This window comes from Microcaecilia unicolor, chromosome 7, assembly GCF_901765095.1.
Source record: "Microcaecilia unicolor chromosome 7, aMicUni1.1, whole genome shotgun sequence".
Classification (NCBI taxonomy): Eukaryota; Metazoa; Chordata; class Amphibia; order Gymnophiona; family Siphonopidae; genus Microcaecilia; species Microcaecilia unicolor.
This window is the reverse complement of record NC_044037.1, coordinates 308,298,475-308,307,947: the sequence shown is the minus strand read 5'-3', so window position 1 is coordinate 308,307,947 and position 9,473 is coordinate 308,298,475. Positions and strand designations below refer to the sequence as shown.

The 9,473-nt window shown below is 45.0% G+C and overlaps 1 protein-coding gene across 2 annotated transcripts in view; it reads left to right on the top strand.

Moving 5' to 3' along the window:
- The first annotated feature begins 5,813 nt into the window (after positions 1-5,813).
- DNAJB2 (DnaJ heat shock protein family (Hsp40) member B2) overlaps positions 5,814-9,473 on the top strand; it is a 115,264-nt gene continuing 111,604 nt past the window's right edge. Inside the window, exon 1 of one of the 2 annotated variants that reach the window (XM_030210591.1) lies at positions 5,814-6,305. The gene's annotated coding sequence lies outside the window, so the exon portion shown is untranslated. The remainder of the gene's footprint in view (positions 6,306-9,473) is intronic. The other variant, XM_030210590.1, reaches the window with a different exon arrangement.

The window sequence follows — 9,473 nt, the reverse complement described above, 5'->3', positions numbered from 1 at the left end:
CCTAGCTGCAATAGGGGAAGACATGGGTGTAAGCTGGCAGGATGTGTAGATTGGCTGCCACTAGGGGGAAAGAGATAGGAGACCCTGTGTGCAGGAGCTCATCATTAGTCTAATGCTTACCTCAGCTGGTATGGGTGTGGGGGAAGCTAATGGAAGGAGAATGATTGGCTGTGGTAGCAGACGCCAGGGATTGATTAGGCAGGTGGGAAGGAGTCCCAGGGAAGGGAGAAGAGAGAACAAGAAGAGAGAGCTGAACATAGTGGATTATAACTAGAGAATATGAGAGAGCAAGAAGAGAGAGCTGAACATACTGGATTATCGAGTCAGCAAACTTCAAACATATTACGTTCACCCACCCATAGAGCTCCGGTGTCCCACTGAGGAGTATTCAACGGTAACCAGAAGATCACATGGCACCAGCCCTAAGCTAAGTACTCAATTAGAAAAAGTAGATACGTTTGATGTCTACTTCTGTTACATCTCAAAGATACACTGTACGTATATATAAGGAGAGAGGGAGGGCTGAAGTGCAATGATGTTAGGTACTACATATTGCCTATCAGTTGACCAGCCAGAGTGATATATGTTTTACTGAGCACTTTAAAGATTACACATTAATAGATTTAGTGTTTATTTTCACAGCAAATTGAAAAATGTATAAAAAAGATAGGGCAGCAAACAAAACAGTTTCTAATAATTTCATATGATAGCATAATTTTGAAACCAGGACAACAGGTTACCCTAGGGTTGGCACAGTATTAAATTTTAACTGCCAGAACCTCGACCATTCTTCTAACTTTTGGAGATCCCTTCTCATCCTTTCTACTCCCTCCAGGGTATCCACTCTATTGGCTATCTTCATGTCATCTGCAAATAGGCAAACCTTTCCTTCCAACACTTCAGCAATATCTCTCACAAATATATTAAACAGAATAGGCCCAAGCCCCTGAGGAACTCCACTGCTCACCTTCCTTGTGCTCCTCCTCTGAGCAAGTCTGTCCATTGCTCTCGCTTAACTCCATACATTGCTCTTTTGCATTGACTCTTCTTCCTTCCCTGTGCACAGAATTATCCTACCTGAAGTTCAAAGAATCCTTGAAAACTAATTCTTTTCTTTGGCCTTCCCTGTCTTAGCAGCGGAGTAAACTATCGGTTTATCATCAATGATAAACCTACGTTCCTGTGCCCGCTCTGCTGAACGCCTTTGGCTGAAATTCCATGCCCATGCTGACTTCATACATTTCAAATTCTTGCTGACCTCCTTCCAGTCTGCTCTTTTACTTGTCAAACAGGACTATTACATCCAGTTGACAAATTCTCTTGGCTCAAACCCTCAACGTCTCTTTGCCACACTGAACTCTCTCCTCAAAGTGCCTTCACCTCCAACTCCCCCTTCACTTTCCTCCAGACTCTGGCTGAGTACTTTCATGATAAGGTTCACAAGATTAAACTTGCATTCTCAACCAGGTCACCTCCACCTCTCCTTCCCTTAGTCCACTCTCTCAACCCTCCAACCCCTGCCTCCTTTTCTTCCTTTTCTGAAATCGCTGAAGAGGAAAGTACACATCTTATTTCCTCCTCGAAACTAACTACGTGTTCCTCTGATCCTATTCCCACCCTCTACTTAACACTATCTCTCCTCCTACTGTCATCCCTTTTATCTGTCATATCCTCAATCTTTCACTTTCCACTGCGACTGTTCCTGATGCCTTCAAACATGCCGTAGTCACATCACTCCTTAAAAAACTTTCATTGGACCCTACCTGTCCTTCCAACTATCACCCCATCTCCCTCCTCCCTTTCCTATCCAAGATACTTGAACGTGCTGTTCACCGCTATTGCCTTGACTTTCTTTCATCTCAAGCTATTCTTGATCCACTTCAATCTGGCTTTCGCCCCCTTCATTCAACTGAAACAGCACTTGGTACAGTCTCCAATGATCTGTTCCTGGCCAGATCCAAAGGTCTCTATTCTATCCCCATCCTTCTCGATCTATCTGCTGCTTTTGACACTATTGATCACAGCTACTCCTTGATATGCTGTCCTCACTTGGGTTTCAGGGCTCTGTTCTTTCCTGGTTTTCTTCTTATCTGTCCCAGCGTACCTTTAGTGTATACTTTAGTGGCTCCTCCTCTACTTCTATCCCACTGTCAGTTGGTGTACCTCAGGGATCTGTCCTGGGACCTCTTCTTTTCTCCATCTATACTTCTTCCCTTGGTACTCTGATTTCATCCCATGGTTTTCAGTATTATCTTTATGCTGATGACTCCTAGATCTACCTCTCCACAGCAGAAATCTCAGCCGAAATCCAGGCCAAAGTATTAGCCTGCCTGTCTGACATTGCTGCCTGGATGTCTCAGCGCCATATGAAACTAAACATGACCAAGACTGAGCTTCTTATCTTTCCCCCTAAACCAACCTCTCCTCCTCCCCCATTCTCTGTTTCTGTGGATAACACTCTCATCCTCCCTGTCTCATCAGCTCGTAACCTTGGGGTCATCTTTGACTCCTCTCTCTCCTTCTCCGCACATATTCAGCAGACTGCTAAAACCTGTCATTTCTTTCTCTATAATATCACCAAAATTCGCCCTTTCCTTTCTGAGCACACTACCAGAACCCTCATCCACACTCTCGCTTAGACTATTGCAACTTGCTTCTCAGAGGTCTCCCACTTAGCCATCTCTCTCCTCTTCAATCTGTTCAAAATTCTGCTGCACGACTAATATTCCGCCAGTGTCGTCATGCTCATATTAGCCCTCTCCTCAAGTCACTTCACTGGCTTCCTATCTGTTTTTGCATACAGTTTATTTTTAGCATTTATATCCCACATTTTCCCACCCATGGGCAGACCCAATGTGGCTTACATCAGTCTGAAAAAAGGCATACAGTAATCCGGCAAAAGCAATCAAGTACATGGAAGGAGGAGAGATCAGTAAGTAATTACAGAGAAGGGAAAGGGGCAATAAACTTAAGCATGTCATTAAGATAGTTACAGTTCAGCAGTTATGGATGCAATGGTGGGACATTTGCGTAAGCAATTCCAAATAAGGTGGTCTTGAGGGTTTTCCTGAAGGTCAGATGATCGGGAATAGTTTTAACAGATTTAGGTAATCCATTCCACAAATGAACACCAACAAAGGGAAAGGTGGATGCGTAAGTGGCTTTATACTTGAGGCCAGAACATATAGGGTAATGGAGAGTTAAGTAAGAACGAGATGATCTGTGAGAGTTCCTTGGCGGTAAGTTGATCAGGTTATCCATATAAGCTGGAGCTTCACCGTAGAGGATTTTATACACCAGGGTGAAATCTTTAAAAGTTATCTGGTCTTTGACGGGCAGCCAGTGTAATTTCTCACGTAGTGGCCTTGAACTTTTGAACCTCGATATTCCATAGATCAGCCTTGCAGCTGTATTCTGGGCAGTTTGTAATTTGTTTTTAAGTATTTCTTTGCACCCTGCATAGATTCCATTGCAATAATCAAGGTGTCGTAATACTAATGTTTGAACTAGATTGCGAAAAACATCTCTAGGGAAATAAGGCTTTATACGTTTCAGTTTCCAAAGAGCGAAGAATGCTTTCTTGGCGGTAGAGTTTGTTTATTGCTCCAGTGTTCGGTTTCTATCTACTATTACTCCTAGGATTTTTAGAGTCTCAGAGATTGGTAAGGCAAGCTCAGGAGTGATTAAGGTGGATGGTTTGTACTTGTTATGGAAAGAGGAGAGTAGAAGGCAATGAGTTTTCTCAGTGTTGAGTTTCAATTTGAATGAGTTAGCCCAAGCATGGTGTGCAGCCCCAGTCTGATTTCATTATGTATTTCGCTTAAATCCTTTCTGAAAGGGATATAGATTGTGATGTCACCCGCGTAGATGAACAGGTTGAGACCAAGTTTGGAAAGAGCTTTCGCCAGAGGAGTCAACATTAAGTTGGAGTGTTGGGGAAAGAGGTGAGCCCTGAGGCACACCACAGTCTGCCGACTATGGAGGCGATAAACTTGTGCTGGATTTAACTTGGTAGGTTCTTGATGTTAAAAAGCCTTTCAACCAGGCAAGGATGTTTCCACTGGCTCCAAAGTAATCGAGTAGCTGTAGCAGGATTGTATGGTTCACCATGTCAAAAGCACTCAACATGTCAAATTGTAAAAGTAGAATGCTTTTTCCTACAGCTACTTCTTTTTTGAAGTTGGACAGGAGCGTGCTATGGTGCAGGCAGAAACCCGACTGTGAGTCATGCAAAATATTGAACTGGTTCAGATATTCGTTGTTTGTTCACCATGCTCTCCATCAATTTTACAAATAGTGGAATTGATGCAATTGGTCGATAATTGGTAAGATCAGTGCTTTTTTTCTTGGCATCTTTTGGAACTGGGGTGAGTAAGATGATTCCATGGTGTTCAGGGAATATTCCATTAGTAAGCAGGAAGTTAAAATGTTGCGTGAGATCAGCAGCGAAGCAGGTTGGAGCGCACTTGAGTAAGTAGTTTGGGAAAATATCCAATTTGCAAAATTTACTTGAAAATCTGCGTATCTCCTGTGTTACAGAATCTACTTTTAGAGGTGTGAAGTTTGAAAACATTTGGTCAGCTGGGTGCTCTCCAGGACTAGGATCCAGGCCATTGATAGTGTCATTAATGCACAAATTGTTCTGTGATAATGAATTCTGCAACCTTATAACCTCAAGTCATTTCACTGGCTTCCTATCCAATTTCGCATACAGTTCAAACTCCTCTTATTGACCTATAAGTGCACTCATTCTGCAGCTCCTCAGTACCTCTCCACTCTCATCTCTCCCTACATTCCCCCCCTCCCTCCCCTGGGAACTCCATTCACTGGGTAAATCTCTCTTATCTGCACCCTTTTCCTCCACTGCTAACTCCAGACTCCGTTCCTTTTATCTTGCTGCACCAATATGGCTGGAATAGACTTCCTGAGCCAGTAGGTCAAGCTCCATCTAAGCTAAAAGCCCACCTTTTTGATGCTGCTTTTAACTCCTAACCCTTGTTCAGAACCCTTATTTTATCATCCTCACTTTAATATTCCCTTATCTCTTCTTTGTCCTGTTTGTCTGTCCTAATTAGATTGTAAGCTCTGAGCAGGGCCTGTCTCTTCATGTTGGAAGTGTACAGCGCTGCGTACGTCTAGTAGCGCTATAGGTAGTAATTTCCTTTGTTTTCCTCTCTGTTGTCTTCCTAGATGGCAACTTATCCTTTTGTCTGAACGTTACATACTATTGCAGCTCTTATTTTTAAGGATTATTGAACTGCTTTGATCTCCCTCAACTGAGGTAATGGCTTCCCCCCTCCCCTTCCTAGGTCTGCTCACTTCTCCGGCGTTCACTCCAGAGAGTGCCTGTGCCTCCCTCTGCTCGCTTCGCCTCATCAACCGAAATAACGGTTTCCACTGCTAGGCTCCTCCCCCCCGATAGCTCTGCTCGCTCTTCTCCACCAACTAAAATAACGGTTTCTACTCCAGAGCTCCTCCCACTGCTCGGTTCTGCCTTAAAATTGAGGTAACGCCACGGCTTTCATTCCCACTAAGCAAACCTGACCAGGCTCGCGCCAGTGAAAGCCCGCCTTTTCTAGTCCGTAGCTCCTCCCTCAAGTCGCTCACTTTCTATTCCTGCGGTCCGTGCCTGCCTCCTTGCATTCTTCTTATTGGCGCATTCTGTTGTTGTTCTTCGTGAAGAGGCGGAGCGGAGGAGCGTGCCGGAGGTGGAGCTGGGTGGGTGGGCGGAGTCAGGGACGCGATTGGCTGCGCCGCCGCCGGTGACGGCACCCTTTCTGGACGTTTCTCTCAGCTGATTGTGACGTCAGCGGAGTCTGTCTCTGCAGAGAGAGAGTCAGAGAGTGGTGAAGCTGAGGAGAGACAGACGGAGAGAGGAGGTAGAGCTCAGAAGAGAGTGCACGAGAGAGACACCCGGGGTGGAGGTACAGCTCAGAGAGGAGTGTATGGAAGAGAGACAGCCAGGGAGAGCTCAGAGTGTATAAGAGACTTCACAAAGAGACGGCCGAGAGAGAAGCCCGGGAGCAGAGAAAGAGACCCCCCCCCCCCTAGGTCGCATGTGATCAGCTCTGGTGAGACTGACAGAGATGCTGCCCCACTGGGTTTGAGTGAGAGAAGAGATAGAGAGAGAGAGAGAGAGAGAGGGAGTACCATCGACAGGTCACGATGATGAGACAGTGAGAGACAGAGTGTCCAGAGCACAATACTCCACTCCCGGCCTAACCCCCCCCCCTCCCTGATATTTACAGAGACCTTGTGGCGATCAAGAGCTCCTGAGCCAGGCGCAGTCCAGGAGAGACCATCAGGTAAGGGGGGGGGGGGGGCGGTGGGACTGAAGATGGCAAGTGACTGACAGCAGGCAGTCTCTGCAGACTTCCTCAGCTAAGAAATGGGGGGGGGGTCTCCCCTCTTCTCCCCTCTTCTCCCCACCCCCATTTTCTTTTCAAGTCTTTTTATCTGTAACCCATGTTCAAATAATGCATAGAGATTATGTTTAGGGTTTCTGCCACACCTACCTGATGTTTGCCCCAGGGTATGTATCAGAGTTAGTATGTATGCTGTGGGGCAAAAGAACAGCTGGTGATGACTAGTATACTTCTGAACTCCATTTCCTTTAAAAAAATTTTTTTTCCCCTACTTCACTACCTTTCTGATTCTTGGGAGCGGTGTTTTTCTTCTGTTTTCTTACGCCATGCTTCTCTGGTTGATGCACTAAACTGCATCCAAGACTGCAGGAATGACCAGGTATTTACAAGAAGTTTCTCACCATCCTGAGTAGAGAGGTGTGGAAGCCGTGTTAGTCCACTTTTAAAGGTAATCAATAGAAATCAAACAAAATAAAACATGGAAAAGAAAATAAGATACCACCTTTTTTTATTGGACATAACATAATACATTTCTTGATTAGCTTTCGAAGGTTGCCTTTCTTCGTCAGATCGGAAATAAGCAAATGTGGTAGATGACAGTATATATAAGTGAGACATCAAAGCATTTCATTGACAGTCTAACAGGGTGGGGGTAAGTAGGAGGTATGCATGGGAACATCAAAGCATTTCAGAGATAGTCTAACAGGATGGGGGTGGATAGGTGAGAGGAGGGTGAAAGCTAATCAAGAAATGTATTAAGTTATGTCCAATAAAAAAGGTATCATCTTATTTTCTTTTCCTTGTTTTATTTGAGAATGGTGTACTATTTCAGCTTGTTAGTCGTTTCACATAAATTACTCCAGGGGAAATTCTACACAACTGTGCATTACAAACTTTGTGCGAAATTCTGCCTAGGCATACATGATGGTGGTTCTCTTTATTTATTTATTTATTTATTTGCATTTGTATCCCACATTTTTCCCACCTATTTGCGGGCTCAGTGTGGCTTACAATACATTATAAATAATGGAAGTACAATCGGTTGCAGTACAATAATGGGTTACAATGTGAAGAGTTATATAAGACAGAGTAAATGCAGGATATTATTAGGGGATGGAACAGTGGAATATAACAGTGGTGAGTTGAGAGGGGGACAGAGCAGTATCGAGGGAACAGGGAGGTCTGACAATTTTATCTGTGGGTAGGGTTAAGGAGTGGTGAGAGCACGGGAGAAGAGATTTCAGAGAGTGTATTGGCGCGTGTCTATGAGATTGTATGGGCTTCATGTGTTTTGATCCTTGCCGTAGATTTTCTCGAAGAGATAAGTCTTTAGTAGTTTGCGGAAGCCGGTCAGTTCGTAGATCGTTTTCAGGCTGCGTGGTAGTGTATTCCAGAATTGTGTGCTCATGTATGCGAAAGTCGATCCGTGCAGTACTTTGTATTTTATGCCTTTGCACTTAGGGAAATGTAGATTGAGGAAGGTTCGAGACGATCTTTTAGCGTTTCTGGGTGGCAGGTCAATTAGGTCGGTTGATCCCTCTCCTCTGCCCACTCCACACAGGAAGAGCTGTTGATTAGCTGTACATAAGGCTGCATCCACCTCCTTTACCATCATCGGCTTGACTGCTCACTTGAACCATGGGGACCCTATACAGTCATGCAGTTCAAATGAACAGTTTAGTTTAGGATGGCAAAAGAGAAGGAGGTGTAATCCGATATACAGTCATTGGCCAGTTCCTCCTGCCATGAGATCAGGGAAGGAAGACACATCAAGCCGTGATATGTACCGTGGGGGTGGGGGCCATGGGGCTTTGGGTTGCAGGAATGGTCAGGGAGGGGTTGTCATTGGGGAATGGGTGGAGAATAAACTATGGGCTGTGCCGTGTGGATGGAGGATAGAAAAAGCTTGAGGATATGTTATAGAGGTATGGGGGAAAAGTAGAGACAGTTTGCCATAGACAGGGGTTGGAAGTGAGAAACAATGAGAATTGCAGGTTAGGAAGATGGGGAGGTAGGATAAGTACTGGAGGAATTTGAATAGGAGGGTGAGGAAGAAAGAGGAAGCTAGAGTATGTACTGGGGGGGGGGGGGGCTTGGGGATAGACAGAGAAGAAGCAGACGTTCACAGTTAGTGTGTGGCGTTAAAGGTCACATAATGCAGAAAGGGTTTAGCATTATAGTTTTCAATGCAGTAGTCATTGAAGCGCAGCATATTAAAATGCACGGTAAAGAGTATTAGCTAATCTGTTGGAATGTAGAGACGCTTCTTAGCTGTGAACCAGTGTCTGCAATGTGAGAATGTACTGGTAAGCTTGAGACAGTGTAGAAAGGTTACGAAGAGCACCCTGACCTGGACATAGCCTTCTACATCAGCCCAGTGTTCCTGGTGTCTAGCAGCAATCCCATTTTAACCTCACTCGTTCCCTCCCTTCCAACCCTAGTGTCTAGAACAGGGGTGTCCAACCTTTGCCCTTGCCAGATTGGGTTTTAGTATTTCCCCAATGAATATGCATAAAGTCTTTTAGCACATGATGGAGACAGTGCATGCATATTGATTCGGTAAATTCTGAAAACCTGACTGAATTGTGGCCCTAAAGCACCAAGGTTGGAGAGCCCTGTTCTAGAGCCCCCCCCCCCCCCCCCCCCCCCGACATGACTGATCCTCTTTCTCCCATCTTAAAAGAAAAATTAACTGGTCTCTGTGGCATTCCCCGCCCTGCCATTAAAAACAAAAAATGTCCCTGGTGTATAGGGTACACCTCCCTCCCCTGCTGCGTACCTTCAAAGAGGCAAGGACGATGCTCCTTCGTTTCTGCCTTTGTGCTGCCTGTTTCTGGTCTGTTAAAGAGTAATATCTTCTTAAAGCAGGTATGTACTAAAATAACCAGACAGTATAACCTCAGCGCGGCAGCAAATACCAGAAGTCATAAGTACATAAGTACATAAGTAGTGCCATACTGGGAAAGACCAAAGGTCCATCTAGCCCAGCATCCTGTCACCGACAGTGGCCAATCCAGGTCAAGGGCACCTGGCACGCTCCCCAAACGTAAAACATTCCAGACAAGTTATACCTAAAAATGAGGAATTTTTCCAGTCCATTTAATAGCG